The sequence below is a fragment of the Aythya marila genome (assembly GCF_965140915.1).
Source record: "Aythya marila genome assembly, chromosome: 3".
Classification (NCBI taxonomy): domain Eukaryota; kingdom Metazoa; phylum Chordata; class Aves; order Anseriformes; family Anatidae; genus Aythya; species Aythya marila.
The window spans coordinates 118,092,488-118,118,084 of record NC_139044.1 but is presented as its reverse complement, the minus strand read 5'-3'; the positions used below and the strand labels follow the sequence as shown (position 1 = coordinate 118,118,084).

The 25,597-nt window shown below is 51.0% G+C and overlaps 1 protein-coding gene across 5 annotated transcripts in view; it reads right to left on the bottom strand.

Moving 5' to 3' along the window:
- The window catches only part of NCOA1 (nuclear receptor coactivator 1), a 150,403-nt gene that overhangs the window by 80,348 nt on the left and 44,458 nt on the right, over positions 1–25,597 (bottom strand). For all 5 annotated transcript variants that reach the window (XM_082756848.1, XM_082756850.1, XM_082756851.1 and 2 more), the window contains exon 2: positions 25,333–25,501. The gene's annotated coding sequence lies outside the window, so the exon portion shown is untranslated. The remainder of the gene's footprint in view (positions 1–25,332; positions 25,502–25,597) is intronic.

Sequence of the window (25,597 nt, the reverse complement as noted above, 5' to 3'; positions counted from 1 at the left end):
CTGACTGTTCAAACATGCTTAGCAGGGCTAAAATTACCCTTTTCCTTCTACCCACCCAAAATCTGCAGCTGCGAATCCCTCTGCGCGCATCCACCTGGAGCCTTTGGGGTCCCGCTCTGGAAAGCTCCTTGGGGACAAACCCGAGGACGCACCGCGGGGACAGCCAGTGCCAACATCCCCCGAGGGATGCCACCTCCTCCAGATTTCAGCCAGGGTCTCCAAGAGCTTCCATTTCTCTCCAGGAGCTCCCCCCCGGGCCAGGTGTGGCTCACCTGGGCACCTTTTCATCCACACCCCAGGAGAGCCGAGCGCGCGCGCGCACGTTACGTACACGGACGCCTCTCGCGGCACCTTCTCGGCCAGGAAACGCGGCTGCTGCTGCAAAAGCTTCCCCGAGCTCCGGGTAAGGGAAGGGTGAATTTCGCTGCCGAAATGGAAGCTCAGCCTGGAATTGCTAAGCGACAAAAACAAAAGATGTTCTTCCGAACGGATGGCGTGTGTTATAAACTCCGCAGTGGTGCAATCTTGATATTCAGCAGCACGAAGAAAGAAGTGCAAACTTCGGGGGGGAAAAAAGAAATACCACAGCAGGCTGCTACCCCCTAAACCCCTAAAACACCCGGGCCAAATGTTTTCCACCCACAGCAGACCCCCATCAGCTCGGAGCAGCCACCGAGGGATCCAAAGGCAAAGCTGAAATTTTACAAATCGGGGCACGGCTGCAAAACCACGGGCAGCAGCAAACTTCCTCCTCTAACCGTGCCCAGCACAGGCTCGCCGTGCAGGAGGATGCAGGCAAAGCTCAGACCCAGACCGACAAAAAACCTTTGCTTAAATGAGTTCGGTTCCTGCGGGGACGAGCTCGATGGGTGGCACAGGGGGGTGGGCGCAAAGATTGGGGCTCAGTTTTGGTTCCTCTTTGTGCAAAGACATGGAGGCGTTCACTGAGTCGGTAGCAAGAGTTCCTGCACTACATACTGTGTGTACATCTTATTATTTACATGTGTTCATATTATATGGATTTATTGGATTTATTATTGGATTAGACTCATGGAATCATTTAATGGTTATAAAATAAAAGACAGCAGTTAGATGAGATGTTAGGAGGAAATTCTTCCCTCAGAGGGCGGTGAGGCACTGGCACAGGCTGCCCCGAGAAGCTGTGGCTGCCCCAGCCCTGGAATTGTTCAAGGCCAGGCTGGACGAGGCCCTGAGCAACCTGATCTGGTGGCTGGCATCCTGCCCATGGCAGGGGGCTGGAACTGGGGGGGCTTTGAGGTTCCTTCCAACCCAAACCATTCCAGGATTCTACCATTTCGGTTGGCAAAGACCTCCAGGATCATCAAGTCCAACAGTTAACCTGGCACTGCCACGTGTACCGCTATAGCATGGCCCTAAGCACCACATCTACACATCTCTAATACATCCAGGGATGGTGTATATATATATATTATATGGTGTGTATATTATATGAGATATATATTAGATGGTTTATATATTAGATGGTATATATATACCATATATTATATAAATATAAATATATACCATATTATATGGTATATATATTATATGGTATGGATATTATATGGTATATATATTATATGATATACATTATATATATACATTTATATGTATATATATGTTATAATATTGTGTGTGATTATATTACATTATATTATTATATTATTATATTGTCATATATTATTATATATTATTATATATTATTATATTATATCTTAATATGTAATAGGAAGGAAAAAGCTAATTTTAACACTGGTAAGCAGGTTTAACATTCAGAAATGAGTGATTTGTTTGCTGGCCCAGCTGGTACTGAAAATAATTATATAGTATATAGTATATATATATTATAAATATTATATATTATATGTTATGTGTTATATATTATGTATTATGTACTATGTACTATATATAATGTATTATATATAATGTATTATATATTATATATTGCATGTTATACCTTACCTATTATATACTACATGTTATATGTTATATATTATATTATATATCATATTATACATGTTATATATAATATATGCTGTATATTTAACAACATATATGCTATGAAGTATAACATCTAGCATCACATCACGTAACAGAAGTAGTACAGAACGTATACGTGTCTGTACACCCCGCAGACAGATGGTGCAGGGCCCCCCAGGTGAAGCAGGGCAGCCCCCCCAAGTGGGCTCCCCATGGGCTCCTCCAGCACCAGGCTCACGCCGTGACACACATTTTGGGGCATTTTCTGGCCCCAAAAGCAGTCGGAAGCAGCGTGCTACGAGCAGACCCTCCCTTCTCAGGGAAGGGATCGATGCCTCGCCGCTCGCTGGATTTTCGTTTTAATGCCTCGTAAGAGGCTCCACGACAGGAATAATTACAAACGAGTTATGAAAATAACTCCCCCCCCAACGGAGCAGCGAGGTCCTGAGGGTTCAATTACGTGACAAGAGAAAACAATCAGGAGACACCCTGGGTTCAGCCTCACTTCGGAAAAATGTTTTGCCTTTGTTATCCTTATCTAATTGCAGTGGCTTAGGTAACCAGGCTTAATTGGGAGCCAGCTGTGCCCGCGGGACGCGGCCCTCAGGACCCAACAGGATTTGTACCAGGAAAACGCCAAAAAATAATAATAATGATGCTAAAAAAGGCAGGTTCGGGATTAAGGCTCGGCACTAGGGCGAATTGTCGGAGCTGGAGCTGTGTGGTGACCTCCTTCCCCCTTCCCTCTCCAGGAAAAACGCTTCCCCAAGTAGGCACGGAGGGCAGGCGAGGAACTTGTTGATGCTGGTGCTGCTCTCGAGATCCCCAGCTGGAAGCTCAGAGCTTTTTTATCAAGCTTCCAAAACACCAGGGCCCCACGTGGGTCTGCACCGGGGAATATGAGTCCCCCAGTCCCCACAGCAATGGGTTGGGTGGGTTTTAAGTTCCCCGAAACCCCAAATTATTCCAGATTCTGTGATTTCATACCCATCTGTCATCCATCGCCCAGCCTGGCCTATTACGAATTATTTTAAAAAAGGGAAATATGTGCGGCAGCGCTCATCCCTGCGCTGCCATCAGCAGCAGTCAGAGCGAAATTACACGCTGCCGGCACAGCGATTCTGATGAAAGAGCTGAGCTGCTGAAGAAGGCAAGCAGGCACGTGCAAAAAAAGGGACAAAACTCGCAGGAAATCTTGAAAACCTTCACCCTTGGGGATCGCAACCTAATTACGTGCCGAAAGGTTCGAACACACGCCAGCTTCATCCCTTCCTCCGTGCACCGAAATATAAAAACCCTGCCCGTTTTCTGCATCCCCCCCGAGCAGCACGAAACCAGGGCACGCAGGAGCATGGGGCCAAGTGGTTGTGGCAGGTCGATGGCCACAGCAGGGGCTGGGAGGAACGGTGCTGCTCTGCAAAGCCCCAAACCAGGGGTGGCTGAAGGTTTTCCGAGCCCCCTGCAAGCAAAGGGCACGGAGCTGCTCGGGAGATGGGGTTAGGGAACCACCTCCAGCGCCCAGCCTGGGTCCAGCTTGCTTTGTAATGATTGTTCCGAAGAAAATGAGGAAAGAATTAGGTCTCAGCTTCAAAAAGCAGTGCGTTGAGTGCAGGAAGTCCTGGCAGTCTCCTGCAAGAAGATACGAGAAGCATTTTGCCCTACAAGCTGTGGTGTAGCAGCAAGCAATTGGTGCGAGGAGGAATCCAAAATCAGGCAGATCGTAAAGCTAATGAGAATATCGACGCTGCAGCTTTCATGCAAATGCTTCTGAGATGGAAGCTTTTTCTCCTTTCTCCCTGTCAGAGCACCAACACGACCACGTTTAGGTCCCAGGAGAACCTCGCCGGCCACCAAAGCCATCCCTGCCCCGAGAGGGGCCGGGGGCTGCTCCTTGGAGAGCTCCCCGAGCCCAGGGCCGTGGGGCTGGGCACCCTGCTGGGACAGGGGGGGAGGACAGGGGCACCCAGGGGTGCCCCCAGCCCCAGCCATCCCGGGATCTGGGATCTCCAGACTTCCATCAGGTGGCATTTCAGCAGCACCTGGGCGTCGTATTTATACAGCACGATTAAAAACCTGAAGCCTGATCCATGAAGCCGGCGATGATTTTACGACCCACGGCGCTGCTGCGAGCTTCTGCCTGTGCCGAAGAGCAGCACGGTGCAGGCCCTGCTCCCAGGAAGAAAACGGGCCAGATTTGGGGTTTTGGCTGTCCCCTGGGTCCGCCGTGCCACTGAAGGCGCGACAGGTCTCAGTCTGAGGAAACGAGGGGGTGTCAATGGTTCGCCGATCCCCAGACGGCACGGAACAGCGCTTTCAGCTGAGGGAACACAAAATAAAAGGCAGGTGACGTGACCGCACACGACTCCTGGGGAAACCACAGCTCGTTCCAGACAAGGGACTCACCAAAAAAGCATGTGAGAATGTGTGGGAAGGAGCGAGCACCTCTCGTGAACGAAACAAGGCGAGGGAGCAGCTCAGCACCCTCGGCTCACGGTGAGATGAGGGGTCCTGCACCTACAGGATTCGGTGCTCCCAGGGACACCTCCGTGCACGCAGCAAAGTCCTGAGGGATTTAGGGAGGGGAAGCATCTTTCAGCCACACCAGGCTGGTTTTGCTACAGATGGATTAAGCCCCAGGCGCAGAGGAGTTGATGAGCGGAGGCTGCGAAGGCGCAGGAAGGAAACCCCAGGCTGGGGAGCTCTGTCCCCGCTCTTGGCACACAGCAGCCTTGCACCACGGTGCCCGTGAGCACGAGGAATCACATCCAGGCTGCACGAGCTGAAAAATTGCAACCAGGGCAGCGTCAGGGAGAAAACTTTGGCTGAAATCTCCGGCAGCCTGCGACGTGCAGGGATCTCCATGGCTGCAAAAACCCCTGGGGAAGCTTCTCCTGGGGAGGTCAATGCGATGCTCCGGGCTCTTCCGTGCTCCCCCAGATTTATTATCTATATTTTTTGCCTGCAAGTTAAACTCCCCAGAACCCGATATTCCCCCTGCTCACCGCATGCACTCGCAGAGCAAGTCCTGCCACATTTTCCCCGGGCTGAGCAAGATCCCTCCGGGCCCGAGCGTGCCGAGAAGATGGGGCGTAGGCGAGGTGCCCCCGTGGCCATCCCCGGCTCCGGGGCTTCTCCAGAGCTCGGGACGAGAGGCTGGGGCCACGATTTCAGCCCTAAAAGGACGGGTCATTAGCAGGGATAATGGGGAGCAATTTTTACCACCGAAACCCAGCACGGGCACGAAGGCAGCAGGGCCAAAACCAACACAAAATCTCCCCCCGAACCCATCTGGGTAAAGCCCAGCGCTTCCAAGGCGAGAACAAATTCCCACTGCTCTTCTGCTTGAGGCTCCCCGAACACAAGTCCTCCCGGGCGCGCGGAGATTCTAGAATTTGCTTTCTGCTTTTTCACAAAAGATTTCCCCAAATAGCTTGATTTTGCAGGCTGCGAGTTAAAAGGCAGGCATTTCAAAGTCTGCAGAGAAATCGTTGCTTTTGGGAGCAACTGGAGCACGGCAAAGGCGAGAAACGCTCCTCTTGTTCGCCGGCTTCTGCGCAGACTGCCGGAATCGTTTTCCAGCTATTGCTTTCATGTTAAAGCCCAAAAATATCGTGGTTCTTGGGAGCCTCAGAAACTGAAAGCAAAAGCGAGCTGCTACGTAAAGCCAGACTCAAATCTAAGCACGTTTTTAAGGGCTTTTCGATTTCCAGGTGCTTAGCGTGCCGTTAACGAAAAATAAGTCTTTTCTCCCAAATTTGTTAATGGCTCCCGAGGAGCTGCTGTGCCGTGAAATCTTCACATCCTACCCGAATATTATGCGTGCGGATCGATTTCTGTGGCACTCCCAAACAGCACGTCTTTGGCTTCCGCCTCAACACGATTCCTCTCGTGCCCAAAACAGAGGGAGAAATTATACCGGAGAAATTAGAGTAAGCTCATAAATGCTTCAAATTAGCTCAGCCGGGGTTTGCTTCCAGCCACGTTACAGTACTTCCTTTTTTTTTTGACACGTTAGTAAGTTTGTTTTTTGTTTTTTTAGCCTCTAGGCTTGATCCTGCAGATAGGTCCGGGTCAGTGCTCCGAGCCGTGGGGCTGTCCCCAACACGAGCCAGCTTACAGGGATGTGCACAAAGACTCGGGGACTCGAGGATTCACAGGTGAGCTGGCACAAGATGCATTTCCATCAAACAGCCAGAAAAGCAAGTATTGTGTCTGAAAACCAAAGCAGGGCACCCTCCATCCCACTTCCCATCACTTCCAATCACCTTCATCCCCGATTCAAGCCCGTACCCACAAACATTAACACCCAAAGCTGCTCCTCACAGCTCGGCAGGGCCAGGAGAAGAAGAATTTCTCTGCAAACACCGCCGCTCGCTGAGCAGCACCTACAAACCCCGGTGACAATTGCCCCCTGCATCATTATTTCACCACCAGCATCCATGCTAACACGGGCACTGGTGAGGAATGTCACTGCTTTTCCCGTGTTTTGGGGAATATGGGGAATAGGGGGAAACCTTTGGGGTGATGAGGTGTCACGGAGCAGGCGCGGGATCACCCAGGCTCACCGCCCTGGATGGCATCGTGGTGGTCACTGAGCTGGCATCGCCCTCCTGCTGCTCCTCCCCACAGGCTTTAAAACTCTCCTGAAACAGGCTGAAACCAAAAGCAGGGCACGGCAACAAGAACAGCCCGGTCACTCAAAGAAAAAGGGAAAATAAGCAGTGTTACCATGTCTCCACACTGCACCCAGCGCCACGCAGCCAGCCTGCACGAGTCTGTGCATGGAAAACAGTCACAAGGCAAAAACCACTACTTCAAACCTTATTTTTCCCTAAACAGTGCCTCTTTTTGAAAAAATCTACATATCAGGGGCTGTAAAAGCCCGATAGGGAGCCTCTATTTTTGAGAATCCACAGGAAAAGCAGCGGTGCTGCCATGGGGTGCTGCACACCAGTGCTGAGCCTCTTTTGCTCCACGCTGGCACCAGCACCAGGATCAGGACCAGCACCAGGACCCGTGCCCGAGCCTGCCAGCCCCATGCCAGCCCCACGCTGTCCCCGCAGCGGGGTGGCTCGCTGGTTGTCACTTCGGCACCAGCAGGGCTCGGGGAGGGCTGGATCCAGGAGGGTAATTAGTTACAGGATGCTTTTCCGCAGCTGGAGGTGGAGACCTGAATAAGCAGCCAGGCTGGCTTCGAGCACGTAATTAGCAGGCTGTTAAATTTGTGTGTCGGGTGTCACCGTGCTGGGGAAGGTGAAACACCCCCGGACTGCGTCTGCAGAGGGCAAAGACTCAACTCTATCCCCCTGTGAAAGGAGGGAAGAATGAAAAGCTGATGAAGGATACCAAGAAACGGAGATTTTCTCCAAGAAATGGAGATTTCTTGATATTCTTGGTTTCTTGGGATGCCCCAGCAAAGCCCACGTAACTCCAGGGTGCGGAGATCCCTGGCAGTCAGACCTGAGCTCACAACTTAAGGCTTAATTAAACTTCACCTTACCTCCTGCAAAGCACTTCCAAATAAATATCTGAGTTTGCAAGCAAGGGAACTTCTTTCTCTGCCTCGAAGCGCCTTCCTTTCTAACTCGTAGCAGCCCAGCTACACATCAGATGCCTGGGACGGTTTCCATACTTGGGAATCAAGGCACAATTACACCAGTAGCAGAAATTTCCTATTTCTTCTTCCAAAAAAAAAGAGAAATCAGAGTCAATCACGTACTTCAAAACTCCACTGCAAAGTCTACCTGGTAGTTAGAGGTAGCTGTGATTAGCAGGTACTCTAATCACCGTTTCCCTGAGCACATCTCACTCTCCTGGCCCCAGAGGTTCAGAGGCACGGGGCTGCGGCGTGGTGGTGACCCCAAGGAGAAGCCAGTGATGCTCCCTGCAAGCTCCCCGTGGGCTCCCCGTGGGCGTCTCCACCACAGCTCCTCACCTGGGCTCTCTAAAGCATCCCTGGAGAGTCACGTCCCAAAAGGCAGAGCTACTCGGAGGGGCAGAGACTGATTTGGTGGGAAAAGGTGGGAGAAAGAGCAAGGGATGGTGAGAAGGGGCAGGCACAGAGCAGCCATTTGGCGATCAGTCTTAGAAATGCAAACCACGCGACAGTTGCATTTCCTTCGTTAATGCATTCGCTTTGATGGAAAGCCCCGAAAAGTGAGGACAGAGGGCGAGTATTCCGGCAAGGAGGAGGAACGGGGAAAAAAGAGATGAGCGTGGTGCAGGAAAAGAGGAGCAGAAGGAGCCTGCCGTGCCTGCACAACCCCCGTGGGTGCGGGAGGACAAGGAGAGGCTTCATCCCTCAGCACCAGCCTTCATCAGCGGGGAATTAAACACGCAGCGACGCTTCTTCTACGAAGGAAGGTGCAAGTTCAAGCAAACATACCTGTGCATACTTATTTCCTTCGCTTATGTAAGAGCCTGCCAGCCTGTATGCAAATTTTGTGGCATTTGGATCATTTCCGAGTTACCTCTGCAGCTCCGGAGCTGTTTCAAGCGAGCAGCCCCAGCCTCTGCTCACGAGCGCGCTGAAGCCGGGCTGGAGCTCACTTTGCTGGTGAATCCGTCCCAGCCGTGACCACAGCAGCGATGCTTTTCCTGTGCAGCACATCCTGCCGTGATTTTAAAACGATACTGCTCATTAATCATGCAACCGAGGGGTTTTTGCAGCTCCAGCTCAACAGCCAGGGGCCGTGCAGCCCCTCGCAGCACCGACCGTGCTCCCCGTGGGCAGCAGGACCCGGGTTCACAGTGCTGAACCCACACAGGACCCTTTAAACTCCAAAAACACAACCCAAAGGTAGCATCAGCTCCAGAAGACCCAAGGACTGGTGCTGGCCAACCTCTGCACCCCAGCCCAGGCTCCTGCCTCGCTGCTGTCGGAGGAGGACATCGCAGGGGGCATTTCTCTCCACCTAGGAATGGAGGGATTTTAACACAAAATGCCCTCCAGCTCATTTATTTCTGCAGCAATTAGTCCAGAGACAGCACAAACGAGCTTCAGCCAATTCGGAGCAGAGGTTTGGTTTTATCCCCTTCCACCTCCGAGGCGAGGAATTCCCTTTGGGGTCGCGGCACTCGGGTGGAAAGGGAGCAGGCGGCGTGTGCGTGACAGCCCCGGCTCTCCCAGCTGCAAGCCTGAATTTTCTCCAGCACGAGGAAGTTGTCAGAAAACGCACTGTGTAAGCAAAAAATAAAATAAAATAATCAAATCAGAAAAAATGTAAACTCAGCTTTCTGGGAACTCGAAGGCGTGGAAGAAGAGCGTGGTGGCTCCGTGCGAGCAGAGGACGGCTCGCTGAGCCCACAGGTTGGGCACTCCACCACTTTGTTACGCCACTAACGAACCTGTGTCTGCTTAGAGATCCTCACCCTTCCCCACCAGCATCCCAAACCAGATGGTGGTGACCCCAAAAATAGCCCGGAGAACTTGCAGGATCCAAACCCAGCACAGTAACTGCATCACCCCGAGGGCTGCGCTGCGTAAGCGAGCTTCTGCTGCCAAACAAAACTGATGCTGGCCACATGCTGCTAGGGCTGGTGGCAGAACCCACCCTAACGGGGGGAATATCGCTTTTGGGGCTGGGAAATGGTTGACGTGGTAGGGTTGTGCCAAACCTGGGACCTGGCTGCTGGACTGGGCGCAGTTTCGGGTCCTGTAATAGCTCAGCGCCGCCGCAGCGAGCGGCGAGCCTGCGAATCGATCACGTTCCTGTTCGGTACATCCTGAAATATCCGCAGCTCGTGTCCTAATGAAATAGATTTTTCAGGCAAAACCTAAAATTACAGCCGACGGTTATGTAACAAACTGCACGTTTTACGCCGTGATCGATCTCTCCAAGCGAGAGGTAACTTGCAGCAGCACAGCAGGGTCAACGCCGACCGCGTTATCGCCCCTCGGAGTCCAGGAGATAAATGGGAAACTGGGGGGGGGGAGCACCGAGGGCAAGGGGGAAGCATGGGGAAAAATGGGGGAAAACATGGGAAAAAAGGGCAAAAAACAGGGGAAAACATGGGGAAAAAAGGGGGGAAACAGGGGAGAGCCGGGGGAAATCCAGCCGACAAAACCCAGTGGCCGAGTGCTCGCAGCGAGTGGTTGCAGGTTTTTTTTCTTACCTGACCCATTTCCATGCTAAAGTTAGACTCTGCAAGCTCTGCTTGATTTCAGTGCATTTCCTTTATTTTACTTTCAATTTTACTTTGTTCTCCCCCCACTTTCTCATCTTTTTCACTAGGGTTTCCATCGCCTTTTTAAAGCCTTCTCAGGCCGAATTACTTTATTTTTGAGTGCAGAGAGGTCTCATGTGACTCAAATCACGTTCATCAAATAAATTCTGCAAAATTGTGTTTTGTTTTTTATTTCCCTTTTTTAATTCCTCTCAATTTCCAAATCTGGCTGATGGCTTCCCTGTCTCTGCTCTTACATTTCAACACTCCCCTCCCATCTAGGACCATTTCTGGACCTTCGGTCCAGAGGTCCTGACGTTAGCAAGAAATCCTTCCATCCTAATAGGTACTTCTGGGCTTAATTTATTTTTATTATCACCGGTATTGTTATAATTTAACAGTGTATCTGCCTCCACACCCTTCCAAGTGCATCAGGTGTTTGCTGCAGGGAGATGAGCCCAGAGGGGCTGATGCTGCGAAGTGTAAAGTCTTCTTATGAGCTGTGAAGCACAATTGCTGGTTTTATTTATTTACTTACTTATTTATTTAAAAGTTCATCAGCTCACCTGACACCAAGATGCAAGGCTTCCTTTTGGAGCACACCTAAACTCGGTGAGATTCAGAGTCTGCATGCAAGCCGATGGATGACAGCAATTCTTGCTGGCTAAAGGTTTAGGCTTGGGCCAGTGCCTTAACTGAGGCCGCATCCCTCCCTTTCTGAAAGTTTGACGTCTCACCAAAAATCCTACAGAAAGCAGATGCTAAATTCCAGTTTGCTCATGCACCTTTTGTGGGAAGAGCAATAAGTGGTAGAGATGACAGCTAATTTTAACTTCAACTGGCTCTCGGCCCAATTAGCAAATGCTATTTGCAAGCTTTAGGAAGCATCTGAGTACCCTGCAAGTGAGTTACAAGATCGTGTGGAGGCTTTCAGAGACAACAGAACAAGGGTTTCCATCCATTTGTACACAGTGGTTAAAAAACCCACAAAACTATAATTGTGTTTTACTGAGATTCAATTTAAGTCCAAGAGGAACAGAAAAGCTTCTTATCATGGAGCTACCAGGGGTCCTGCTACATAAAGAATTAAAAATTATAGACGTAAGATAATTATTAACTTTCACGCTGATTACCTTCGCATCTGTCAAAATACTTTAAAATACATTTTGAGCAGTTGTTCCTGCTTATAGGGAAATTCAGCACTTCACTGTATTAGTCCGTTCCTAGAGGTGCTCGGTGTTTCAAACACTACAAAGCCCTTTGCTAAAGTCCTGGTTTTGCTCCAAACGTGGCCTTTGCAAGATCCCCGTTCTTATCTGGGTATTTTTTTTTTTTTATTGCATAGCATACCTTGAAACCCCAACAATACAACTTGGGCTTTGTTTATTTTTCCAAAGCCAACTTCTCCGATTAACTATTAATTGAGATTGCCTGATAAAGCCTGCCCGATCGTATTCACGCAGCGATTTCTGCACTGCCCACCAACAGATCCACCAAATTAAGTCCTGGTAGCACAGCAAAAGCGAAACCCCTTGAGCAATGCTACGAGGGAGCACGCTGCACAAAACGAGCTCCGTGGAGCACAGCGTGCTCAGCTCCGTGCAAAGAGCAGGCGGGGAGGTGAACTTCCTTCTTCCATCGCTGCCGAGCAGAGCAGCTGCACAAAACACCTCATCCTCCCTCCTCCCCCTCTCCTTAATCTAAGCATGTTGTCAACACGGCTCAAGCAAGAGAAATCTGCGAGCATAATTACACCTTGGGACTGCTAACATGACATTCTCTAATAAGTACTCCCCCGAGCATCTGCTGATCTAATAATTGGCACTAGAAAATAATGCGGGCTTATCTGCGCGGCGATGAACTCATTGACTAAACGCGGTGGCAAGGCACTGAGCTGTGGCAGGTACAGGGGAAGGATGAGGAGCTGATCGAACTTCTCAGACATCCATCAGGGTGCAATGCTATCTCAGTGCCTCGGCGATTTCGAGGGTGGCAGAAGAGTGTTAAAGCACTGAAAACCGGGAGCGCGCCCGATCGGAGCGGCTGCCATCGTAATGCAGTCTGTAAAAAGAATTTAATATGTATATAAAAATCCCTACCTGTCAGGAGTTTCAGGAACACCCATTTTTCCATCACTCAGTCAAAATGGATTTCAATTTAATTTGACAGTGAGCACCATCCTCCCACACGATGGCCCAGGCAACGCCTGCAGCGAGCAGCCTGAGTTGGTCTTGCCTGCCTGCTTAAGGTTAAAGTCGTCGTCATTATTAATTGTCCAGAAATAATGGGAAACCATTAAAAATCATTATATCTGGAGCTCATTGTGGTGTTTCTTCATTAGCCACCTGGGCATGGTGCTGGGCGCCCTGCTCGGGGTGGCAACCTGAGGTGCCCCAACCATCCAGGGTTCAGGGCCTGGCACTACACCACTTAATTACCATTTTTCGAGCCCTCTCCTGTGTGATTCTGTCTTTAAGGACTCAGTTATAGCCTTTTTTGAGCACTCTCTGTCACAACTCCATCTTTAAGCACTCTTGGGCACAACCAGGCCGAGGTGATCGCGCTGCCAGGGCCGGATTTGGCCTTGTTGGAGCTCCGTGCCGTGAGGCCATGAGCTAAGCCACCACGACACCTTTAATGCCTCAGTAATTAGCTAGTGGGTGTTAAGAGGCTCCCTTCCTTCAGTTTGAGAGGGATGGGCTACAGGAAGAAATTTTTGGCAGGGACACGGCCTTGCGAAACGCCGGCAGTTCAGTTCCTCAAAGGACGGCACCGGCTTGCTGGTGGAGGGCCAGGTGCTGCAGGAACACATATGGGGCCGTCTTCCCAACACACATATGGGGCTGGCCATGCTACCTCGTGAAAAAAACACACCCAGTGAGGTGATCAAAAATAGTCGGCGTGCTCTGGTGTGATAAAAATATGCGAGCCCTCACCGCCTGCCCAGGCCGCACTTCCCCACAAGCCCACGTGCCGCACGCTGCGACAAGAGACGATGGCTGGGAGAGAGCTGCAAAACACCCTATTTCTGGTTAACGATGTAAAACAAACCGTGTTTTGCAAAAGCAGGCATTAAATAAATAAATAAATATCTGCTTCAGCTGAATGAATGCACGAAAACTTCCTCACGGTTGGCCTAAAGGTGGCCCCCGGAGGGGCACCGGCTGCCCCATTTGTGAACAGAAATTGCCAAAGATCTTTGGGTAGAAACACAGTCGGGTCCAAGTGACGTGGCAGGATTTGGGAACTTTCCCTTTAGGGCCATAAACCAAGCTCTTCAGGGCTATACAAGGATTCTCCTACGCTCCAAAAGAGCACATTTCTCCCCAGGAGATTGCCCCACCGTGGCAAAGTTTAGCAATTCTGCACCCAATTTCCGAGCCAACTGCTCACACTCGGCAATACAGTGAATTCGAGAAGTTCCTTCACAAGGTGACAAAAATCCCCTAGGATTCCTGTGGCCACAGGAAATATCCTGGACATGCTACAGGCAACGAGAAGGGCTCGGGGTGCAGGGGTGCCAGCCCTGCCTCTGGTGTTGCAGGGACAGAGCCCACCAGCAAGGCACAGGAGCCGCAGGAGGATTTCATGCCAGTGGAACAGCCTGGAAGGGACTTGGGGTTTGTCTGGCTTTTAGGGTTTTGTTATTAAAAAGGGAGCTTGGTAAGTGGTTTTGGGGCTGTGCATGGGGCCACATCTATCCAGTAGGTATTGCTTTCACAGAGTACCAAAAATAATTTCAAACAGAGCCTGGCTTGCTGGAAGCTGCCAAGAAGAACCTAAATGAGTCCTTCTTAATTACCAACTTTAAAAGCAGGATGTATTCTTCTGGTTAATGGCAGATTACCTTGGAGTGCTGGTGACACCCCTGAGCAGAAAAATCCTCATACCAGCCCAGCCTGGCCCTACAGCAGTTGTTCCTTGGAAGGGAACTGGGAAATAAACCCTTCTGTCACCTCCAGATCATTTTATTTTAGGAGCCATTTGCCCCAAAGCAGGAGCTGAGGAGGTTACGATGGTGCCACTTTGAGGGAGCTGAAGACAGAGGGGTTAAGGGAATGGTATGGAGACCATTAATTAAAAAAAGAGCTAAGTATTTAAGGTTCACGGGCAGCTTCTGACAGACGGATGCCACCTCTGCTCATCTCCTGCCCTTCAGCAATTGCCTGGTGACATCCCAGAAGGGTGCTGAGCCCGGCACAGAGGACTCAGCTTCCCCCAGCCTGCAACAGGTGATAAAAAAAAAGGTGATAAAAATATGCCCATTTCCTGAAATGAGTCAACAGGCTGTTCCAGAGCGATGCTGAGAAGCTCCAAGCCAGCTGCCACGCACCACGAAATGAGAGGCCAGCTTCAGATGCTCCCTGGGGTTGAAACCCCTGAGCAACTGGAGCAGGGGCATGGGAGAGGAAATGGAAATGAACACCGAGCACGGAGGAGAGCAGGGCATGTTGCAGACGAACACTTTGGCCTGGCAGAGTACAATACAACTGAAATCTCACACGGATTCCAATAAAGCTCTGCCATTCCAACACGGGAAATGAATACGGACTTTGAAAGAAAACCAGGAAGAGGATTTAGGCTCCGTGCCCGAGCTCAAGTACTATCTGTGGTAAAGCAAATTTCTGACCCTAAATTACTGCAATCTAATCTCTAGACAGCATCTGACCGCCCGTACGATAGCACACAGCAATATTCTGCTGTGAAACGCCAGCCTGTTAGGAACAGGAATAACCACCACGCTCTCGAGCATCACCTAAATACTCAGCAAACAAAACCGAATCGCAGCAGGAAGGGAAAACTTCTCGGTTCCACGTCGCATTAATTAGTGCTTCTCGTTACCAAGCAGTAAGCTCGGCGACAAGCGAAGTGCTGTGCTTGGAGCTGGAAGCTTCGTGGCCGAAGCGCGGCGGCGGCGGGGAGCAGCAGGCTGGTTCCGTGCCCCGCTGAGTCGCTGCCCGTGCAATTCCTGCACCTCGTGCCCGATGCTCAGCGATGCCAAGCAGGCTGCAGATGGCTGCAGGGGAAGCTGCTGGTGCTCCGAACCTTTGGAACAAATTCAGAGCCCCCCCCGAGAGCTCCAGGCTCAAGCCTACCCCGCGCACAAACGGCGTTTGCAACTATTCGCAGTCCTGTTTTGCAGTGCCCTGGTGCGAGCGCGAGGCACGCACAGCTCGGGTTATTTTGTTTATATTAAGGCCTGCCACCACTGACAGCATTTTACCACGCCACAGGAACGCTGAAGTGCGTGCACGCCGAGCAAATATTACATCAGCGAGCCCGGCACGTGAGCAGAAGCGGCTCCTCCTTTCGGCTGCCGTCCCTGCAGCAGCCCCAGCTGGAGGTTACTTGGGGCAAGCGCACGCTGCCCTCGCCCCTTTTCGCTCCAGTTTTGTGCCCCGTAGCCTCTGATGGTGCAGGGGATCCCAAAGGTGGGCGCTTCATGTGGATTCCCCAGATACGTGCTTTGCAAATGGAAAAAAAAAGAAAAAAAAAGGTGATTGCTCAATGCTACGATCGCTTTTAATTTTTCCAGGCATGTCCGAGCTTATTGAGCTGCACAACTTCCAAGTGCAGCTACAGGCAGCGTTTTACAAGGTTATAGGTGAACAGGCAGCACGGATCCGGGTGCTGCTGGGAGAACTGGACTGCTCCTCAGCCCTACAGGACACCCTTCGGCCCCACAGGACACCCCTCGGCCCTTGTGCAGTTTGGAAACACATCACTGCCTACTGCTATTCTAGCCATAACACGTAAAAAGCCACTTTTCCCTTTTTATTTCAAGCTCTATCTACATATGAGGTTTTTTTCCTGATGGTTTATCCCCTCCCCGATTCCCCCAGCACACCGTATCCCCACTCCGATTTGCCAAGCGATGCATTTGAGGAACAAAAGCGTTTTAAAGGTATTTGGGTTTTTGTTTGTTTTCCATCCAGAGCCAGCTCCAAGCCCCGAAACCACCTTCCATTTCCGAGAAGCTCCCTCCAGAAGCTCCCACAGCTCAGCACCAGCATCCTGCTCCCTGCGGAGGGCAAAGCAGCACCATGGGGGTGCTGGGGCAGCCCTTTGGCACTACTATTATCCAACACCCCATTTCCCTCTTTGTTTTTGTGCTTTACCGTAGCGAGACCGATCCGTTCCTTCGTTATATAATTCCTCCTCGCATTCTCCTTTAGGTTTTTCTCCTTGAAGCAGGCTGCAGAGAGCTCCTGTGGCGCGAGCTCTGCAACAAAGGCATCTGCAGTGGGAAGCCTGCAAGACTCAAAAAGTTCAGGAGGACCCACTGGGAGATGCTCCAAAAAAAATGGTAATTTGCTCGCCGAGAAAATACGACGGGGCTTCGTTTTGTCCCACCTTTCCTACGCGTCGCCTCCGAATTAAACAGAAGCACCACGAGCTGGTTTGTTTCGTGTGCACGCACGAGGAAAAAACGCCACGGGCTTCTCCGCACCGCGTCCTCGCCCCGTGGAGCTGCTCTGCCCCAAAAGGAACCAGGTGAGAGATGCAGCTGAGCTAAAATGACACCGTTTTGCACCCATTTCGCCCCTGCAGGCTCCTGCTGTGTGTGTGTGAGGAAGAACAGGGTAACGAGGAGGGGATCAGCTCCTGCGCTCCAGCATCCCCGCGAGCGCACGCTTCGCGGGCAGGCGCCCAGGCTTCCTGCTAAATCATAGGCTTGGCTAAAACAATAGGTACTCATGGAACAACCAGCAGAATGAGAAGCATTTAAACAAAAAAAAAAAAGGACAGAGAACTGTAATTAGGAGTCCTAAGAATGAAGAAAAGGGATGGGGCAGCACCACAAACCATAGCCCTGCTTCGAGGAAGCGCAGGAAAACGCAGCGCCAGGTACCTAAGGTCTCGTGCCCTAGATACAAAGGGGGGTGTTAAAAACCAGAGTGGTGATGGAGTGTATTTAAATGGGGGAAAAAGGGTAATTTCATACCGCAGAAATGGGTGTAAGCGTGCCTGGGTACAGGGAAAATGAACGTTTCTTGTATGGCACAGGAGAGCCAGGACGTCGCTGCACGGAGGAACGGGGGAAACCAGGAGGGGCTGGGGGAGTTTGGCTCCCCCATGGAGGGAACGTGAGGCCAAACTCATTAAAGCACACAGGCCACGGGGAGTTCCAGGAGGCAAGTGCTGCAGAAATAAGCCCAAACCGATGTTATGACACTGCAGATATTAATAGCAGAAGAGAGCCACGATTATCTGCTGTGTTAAAACAGAGAGCAGCTTCCAGCTGGTGGACGCGGCGTGTGAAGCCACGGCGTTTGCAATCTGCTCACATGTGAGGGCTGGAAAACACGACCCCAGCTCCTCGTGGTGAGCCAGGCACCCCAAAACCCAGCTCCATCTCGAAGAGCATCCCAAAACCCTGCTGTATCTGGAAGAGCTGCACCCTAAAACCCCTTCCCTTCGGTCACCTGGGGCGGCAGTGGTGGCCTTGCGGTGCGTGGTGGCCTTGAAGGGCCAATGCAAAGCAACAAACCCCGTTTTATACAGGAAAATTACACCAAATCCCTCCACTGACACTACTCAGCAGCCCTTAAAACCAAGCAGTTCCACGGCACAAAAATAGGCGAGTGCCGGGGAAAATGCAGCGGAAAGGCTGGGCTGCTCCACATAACGTTTCCGAAAAGTAGGACATCTTTTGAAAGGCACAGGATTGCACAAAGGTGACAAAGGGCTGCGAGCTACAAGTAACCCAGTGTCATTCCCGCTGAATTCTCCCCCAAAATTCGTCACTCGAACAGAGCTCCAGAGACGTGGCTTTGTCCAAGCAGTCAGGAATCATCACTAACGAATTAAACGGTTCCCCAAAGTGCAAAAACGCAAGCAGAAGACCTGATCTTTCAAAGAAAACTTCAACTGGGAAAAAAAAAAAGCTAGGGGGAAAAGCCTACCTGGCTGCAGATCCAGCTCAGCACCCCTGGAATTCTGTAGGAAAAGCATTTTCCAGTGCAAACTGGAAAAATTGAAGGCCAGCTTACGTAATGTTGCGCACGCAACGAACATATTCTTTGTGTAAGTGCACATTTCTGCTACAATGTCCTCAAGCTCCTGGCGCAATTTTTTGCAAAGAGAAAATGAAGCTCACTGTAAAAAAAAAAAAAAAAAAAAAGGAAACTACCCAGTATTTGGTAATTATTCAGAAAAAAATGCTTGGCTCACGAGGATGAGTGACCGTGCAGGGGGCTACGCTTCACCTCCACGAGCCACCCGGGCACGCGGTGCCTACAGCGGCACAACCAACACCAACAAATCCGATGGCTCCAGCACTTCTGTGTGAAGTTTGCCCTGGTGTAAGGGTGCAGCTTGCTTTCTCCTGATGCCATCACACTATTACAGGAGTAAGACTTTTATTTTCCCCCCGGTTAAAGCACCAAAGCACCGAGAAGCCTCAGCTGCAGCGCGGCGCTTGCTGAGGGCTGGGGATGGGTGCTCGCCCCAGGGAGGCTGCAGCGCTGGGTGCTCGCGGTGGAAATCACTCTCATTTTATTAATATTGACGTGTTTGCTTTGGGGGGCTCCCTTCAGAAGAAAGGCAACGAATTGCCACCCTATTTCATGACATCACACCTTCCCGAGGGAAATATCCAGCCTCATTTTGAGGACCGCTGCCCTGCGAACGAGGAGCAAAGCAAGAATTGATCCAGCCTCTCACTCCCCAGCCTTGCGCCATAGCAGTCATCTCCCTCACTGAATTACCCTTAAAAACAGCAAAAAATCAGGCCTGCATGCACATTTTTCATTTCCATTCTTCTCTTCAGAGCCCAGGAAAGAAAACTCGCTGCAAGCACCCGCGACGAAGGGCTTTCACCAAGCCTTCAGCCAAGGTGGGTGCTGCTCTCACGAGCTGCAGCCCTCAGCTAGCTGTCAGGAAATATGTATCAGCCTGCTGATGAGTTAATTAAAAATCTTAATACGATTCTCATACTTACTGAAATTCTTTACCCCGTGTGCAGCCACGGCGCTGACAATGGATGGTAAGTGGCGCGCGGAGCGATTTCTATTTTTTTCGTGACTTATCTACTTGTCTGCAAACGCTCCCGTCGCTGCTAACGGCTGTAAAATTGATCTGTCCTTCATCTTCAACATGCAGAAGAGTTGCTGGATTGCTCCTACCCTGTCGCTCATCCATTATTACTCCATCATTTGCACAAACCGCTGCAGCATCCAAAACCCAGCCCCGGCGCGCAGCAGCGCGAGAGGGCTGAGGGAACAGCTCTCCATCAACGCTCCCGTTAATAACAACAGGGTGGGAGAGGTCTGGAGTTTAACTGCTGGGGGAAGAACAAGCAACCAGCCTCTAATTGTAACGAAGTATTTCATCGGCTGGAGAAACAGGGAGACGAGGGGATGAGCATTGTGTTTTTGCATTGTGCCGCTCTTCGTGGCGCGTTCAGAAATAATACGCTGACAGCAACTGGAAAAGCTTCCTCCCCGTCTCCCCGTCGGTCAGGAGGCTGCTACGCAGCTGTATTTTCCGTCTAAAGATAGAGCCCGGAGAAATATCGAGCAAAGGGGGCTCGATCGTGACCTTACACCGTTATATTTGAGCAAAAATGCCGCAGCTGTATCTGTACATCATCGCCCCGACATGTGCTTGGGTCTCTGATTACTGGCTTTTGTGAACCAAAGACGCAGGAGAGAGGGATTAAAGAGGAGACAAATGCAAGAAGTTTGGAGGAGCCTCAGCTTCGGGCGAGACTGCAGCCGGAGACGCTCGGCGGCTTTGCTAAACTCCTCGCTGGGGTGATGGAAGCAGGGGGGTGCACCAGTGCCCTGCGGTTAAATAAAGGTGCACGGAAACCCCTGCTGGATTTGAAGGTTTTTTTCTATGCTGTGCCAATGCTAATGCATGGATCTGGACGGCATTTCCTATGAATTTTAGCAAATTCCTATTTTAATTGTGTATCAACAGCCACGAGCCTCGTGCAGGCTTTGCAAAAATCGTGCAAACCTCTGCCCGGCACAGCAGCTGCTCCGCAACCCCCCTACCAGAAATAACCCTCCCCACCAGCACCATTCTGCTTCGTTTTGGCAAATATTTTCCACTCCATCAAGAGCAGAAACCCCCACCAGGGGAGGTTTAGCTTGGATATTAGGAAGAATTTCTTTACCAAAAGGGTTGTGAGGCTTGGGGATGGGCTGCCCAGGGAAGTGGTGGAGTCACCGTCCCTGGAGGGCTTGAAAGGATGTTTAGATGTAGAGCTCGGTGATATGGTTTAGGGGAGGACTTGGTGTTAGGTCAGAGGTTGGACTGGGTGATCTTGGAGGCCTCTTCCAACCTGGATGATTCTGTGAGGATCTCGAGTGATCCATTCCCACACACCCATTTCTTGGCTGCTCTTTCGTTCGTGCGGTTACGGGTTCGGATTGCCCATTCAGATCTGTGCTCGTTGAAGGGTTTTTTTGTTAACCCCTCCACTTTTACTCATTTTCTGTCTCCGGACCGCTTCCTGCTACAGCTGCCATACGTTTCAGGCTGCCTTTCACACATCCCCTTCCCCTCCCAATTCCATTCCGGCGTCTCAATAGCAGATTTTCTCTCCATTTCTTCCACATTCAGAGGAACACGGGAACTGCTCAACCGTACAAATCGAACGCCGACAGACGTACAATCCATCCGATATGGCGTTACTTTGTTATTAAAATTCACTAATTAGTTTGCTTTTCCACTCTTCGCACTGGGGCTTTTCCCCGCAGATTCCTCCCTGCTCAGCAAACCCTTCACGCTCCTACCAGGGGCGCGCTCCCTCCCAGGTGACGTTTTGCTATCAACTGCAACAAGCAAGGGGGCAAATTTGCCTTTGATTTGGAATTTCATTTGAACTCCTCCAAATATATGTTCGTATACGTTCGTCTGCAGTGGGGATTTGTGGCGGCTCCCATTAAACAAACGTGTGGCTTTCACGGGATAAAGGAAGGCTGGGATGACACGGGGAAGGGAGCAGGGCTGGGGAGGGAAAACACGTTCAAGCCAGGGCTTTATTAACCTCACGAGGCTCCGGAAATCTGCAAGGAGAGGTCTTTATGGAAATAAAAGGGGAATGCATCATTGGATTGGGATTTGTTCCTGCCTCCTCGGCCTCTTCGCAGTCACCACCGCTCTCCTAGCCCCTAAATCAGCACCCCAAAAGGTTAAGTAAAGGTAAAGGAGTGAGAGGTAGAAAAACCTGGGGGGGACAAGGAGATTTTAGGAAGAACATCGCTCACCTTTCCACCTTCTAGAGCGAAGGGGGAGTTCCTGCACAGCAGCTAACCAGAGCCCCAGGTGAGAGCCATCCCAAGGGAGTGGGCATCGGGCTCTGCGGGTGCTGGATTTCTCTCAGTGCTCTCACTCTTGCCTGCAACGTCCTCAGAGGTGCTCAGCACCACCCGAGGTGCTCCGAGGCGTTGGCATGGCCGGCGGGGCAAGGACAACACGCCACAAAGGAATTCGTAGAGAGGAGGAGCAAAATTTGCATCCCTAATCCCCAGGATTTCGTGGGCGCTGCGCTCCCGAAGCTCGCTCGTAATGAAAATTATTCACCAGCATTTCTGGTTCTTGGAAAGTACAGCTGTAGACAACGCCGCTGTCTTCAGCTCAGGAGCTTGACTCACCCGTAAATAACAATCACAGAAACCAGTATTCAGGCAAAATGGCCAGGAAATGCTTCAAATTTTGGTCCAGGCGAGCAGAGCAGCTCCCTACGATCTTGGAAGACGGGCACGTGAGGGTTTTAAGGTGCAAACCTGCACGCAGCAGGATCAGCACGGCGAGAGCTCGCTCCGTGAGAGGCAAACAGAGCCCCACATCGAGCAAAACCTCGCTGGCGTGTGCGTGAGGCATCCAAAAACACCTCCTCGAGGAAGCAGAACCGGCACAGGAACTCTTCTCACTTTTTTTTTGCCAGCCAAGAGGTGGCTTTGGGGGGTTGGTGTTTGTTTTCTGAAAGTTTCCCAGAAAACAGATCTTCCCAGCCCTGCGTACTCGCATCAGCACGGCAAAATGATTTGGGTGATAAATGGGGAAAAAAAACCCTCCTGTAACTAAAGGCACAAGTACTCTCAACAAAGGGTTTAACTCTCTGCAAATCCTCTGCTCTCAGAGACAGATCAAAAGCGCCGAATTCTGGAAGTTGGAAAAAATAGGGCCAAAATGGACATAAGCAATGCCCCTGGGCAACCAACGCTTAATGGCAGATGAGCAAATCCTCGCCTGGGCATTTTAATGTTTTGAAGGTGCTAACACCACAAATTTCTCCCTAATGGAGGAGAGGCAGGTGGCCCAAATACTTCCTGCATGAGCCAGGCACCCAGGCTGACCGAACTCCAGGATCTCCACGTGAAAACAAGAGCATCCGATGGCATTTAGGGTTAAAAAAAAAAAAAAAGGAACAGAAAAAGATCTCAGATGCAAAACTACAAGCAGCTCCCCCATCAGCATCATCCTTCCTTCACTTAGCGAGGAGCCCAAGTCACCAGCAGACATCCCAAACCCCATCAGTTGTTTTCTTCCCCACGTAAGCCCAAAGCTTTTGTCCGTGGCGCTGTGCTGACACCTCCTCAGCACGTAACAAGCACCCAGCACAACAGCTGGCACCAGAGTCAAACGACCAAATAAAAACAAAGCTGGGGGGCTCAGCTCAGACCCGAACACCTTCAGCAGTGCGGATGCTTTTAATATAAACGAGAACTGCTTTGCTAGGGACAGCTGGCTGCAATGTCTGCCCTACGAGCACGAAAAGAAACGTGCCGGGAGACTGCACGCCCATGCGCCCGTGCTAATTTTTCAAAAAGGACAATAAAGAAGAGTCTTGAATATTTTTGTTTAGTGATCTAGACAGATTCTAGATCATCTATCTGCTGCTAGCGTGGCCACAGGTGGGCGTGCAGGGCCCACGAACCCCAGCTCTGAGAAGCAGCACTGCTGGCACGTGCCCGCTGCGAACTCACCGAGCTTCGGCCAACAACCGGGGGAGCCTTGGCTCCAGGGGGCTTGCCTCGTCTGTGCTCTTTGCTTAATAAAAGCAGGCTTCAGGAGAGCCAAACCTGGGGTATTTCCTCCCAAAAGGCTGTGAGGTTCTCTGGGTCAGTGGGGCAGAAACAACGCCCCCCTCCAAAAGCAACCGAAGGTGAAAGCGCCGCCGCTGCAGCGAGGGGCTGCGACTCCAGAGCTCACCTCCAGCAAATACCTCGCAGGAGATGGGCTTTAGAAAAGTGTTGCCACACTTGCAAACCTCATTAACAGCAGGAAATCTATTTAAAGTGGAAGGAATAGGATCATTAAGGAATAAAGAGGGAGTTTCAACACGGCGAAGACCTAGGGCTAGGGCGGGGAGGCGGCGGGGCGCAGGCGGCGTATTTGGGGCTTTTCATCTCCAAGCCCCAGCCCGGGATAAAGGGGAAGGGAGCTCCACCAGAGCAAAGCGATTCAGCACAATGCCAAAATGGCCATTTGCTAGGGGAAAGAATGAAATTTAATAAGCCGGGAGGGAAAGAAGAGCAAACAGATGGGAGGTGCCAGGTGGGATAAAGGCAGGGCCCCCTCCCGGCTTCTCCCCACACACACAACTGCAGGGGCTACTTTGCCAGCCCTGCTATCAGGGGAAATCCAGAGCACCTCACTTCAAACTCATCTAGAGCCCTTCCTGCCCGCAGCTATCCGATTTCGGGAGGAGGAATTTAACCCTTCCCCTGGCGGGGCTGCCTCTGCCAGCCCGGTGCTCCCGGAGCTGTCTCAACCCAAGCGAAGCCACGGCCGGGCACTTTCTTTGTGCTCAGCGCTTTGGGGGAGATTGCAAGGGGGAGAAGACGAAAAAAGCAGAGCCAAGCACGCTGCAAAGTCACCCTGCCAAAGGCTGGATCTGGTCGAGGCGCCGGAGAGAAAGCTGAAGAAATCTCAAGAGCAGCAGGAGCTCGGGGTTTTTGTTTGCTTGTGATATGCTTCCCCCGCCTCCAATCAAAAAGCGGCTGTTATGTACAGAGGGAAAGGTGATCTTTTTTTTTTTTTTTGCGGTGAAAAAGCCTGAATTCACCTGTTTGTTTATCGTAGGAGTCCGCCAGCACAGTTTAATCATTAACTGCACGCACCACGACCGGGGCTCTGCTGGTGCCTCATGGCTTGAGGGAGATGCCCAGCAAGAAATCCCCCCGGGGAATTGAGGCTGCAGAGTCGTGTGGATGACCCGTGGTGATGGCCAGCAGCAAAGGCACAGCGCCACCGAAGCACTAATGAGTTTTCCAGCCAAGCCATCACGCCCAGGAGGAGCTTACCCGAAGCGCAGGACCACGCCAGGGTTACAGCTCCTAACGCAGAGGGAGCAGCGCGACGGCTCGCAGCCATTTGGCCTTTTTTTTGCCTTATGGCACGCGATTCGAAGCCAATTTTCTCATGGAATTAGGGGTACAGGTCCTCCCTGCTCCCAGCCGTGCTGGAAACCCCACAGCCACGCAGCTGCTGCAGCCAACCCGTCTTCTTGCTACTTGTTTTCACCGTTCCGTTCATTTCTAAATATATTCTGCTGTCTCTCCAAGTTACCGCTCCATTACAACTATTTTCCTTGAAGATATTGCCGGCTGTGGGCAAACCACAGAAGTGTTCAAGTCGTTACATGCATCAGCTAGTAAGTGCTACGAGGATGCTGAGTACACGCTTCTTGCTCTCGACGTTGTATCAGCCCTCGCCATAAAACATTTTGACTTCCCAAGTTGGCGACTTTTAAAACTCTCCAGTTATGGACTCGATTCACCTGATCAGAAGCCTTGAACGCTGCGAGCCAGCCTAGAGTGCAACGACTTACCAAAACCACGCGTTTATTCTTTAGCACAAACCCTCTGCATACCATTCTGCCACCGCAGCAATTAGCTATTCAATTTTGCAAAACATATTGAGAAAGAAGGGTTGATTCAGGCAATAATTGCATCTTTACGAGCTTTGAAAGCAACTCGTGGAGCTCCGAAGGCGAGGCAGACCGACTGCACATCTCACGTACGGAAAATAACCCAAAGGAAGCCAAGGACGGAGCGCAACGGTGCCTTTTGCTTTCAGCCTCCTCAATAATTAATTCCACATGAAGAGGTGCTCCAGCGAAAAGCCACCTCCACCACAGGTTTGAACTTTTTTTCTTTTTTTGCCAGAGGAAAAGAAAAAAAAAACAGAGACCTGAAACCTTACCTCTACCTTCCCGAGGTGAAAGATGGTTCATGGGAAAATCAGGACTCTTCAGGTGATTCAACAGCAGCGGCGGCGAATCCTAGGGCTTCAGCAACCACGGGCATGGGCCGGCCATGGGCAGCCTTCACATCAATTCTTCAGCCAGGGGCCCAGCATCAATTAACAAATCCTGCAAAAGAAGAGACAATTTGTCTGTGTTATCATCCAAATAATTCACATGATGCAATTCTCAGCGCTTTGAGTGGGAAAACAGCAGTTAAGGTCA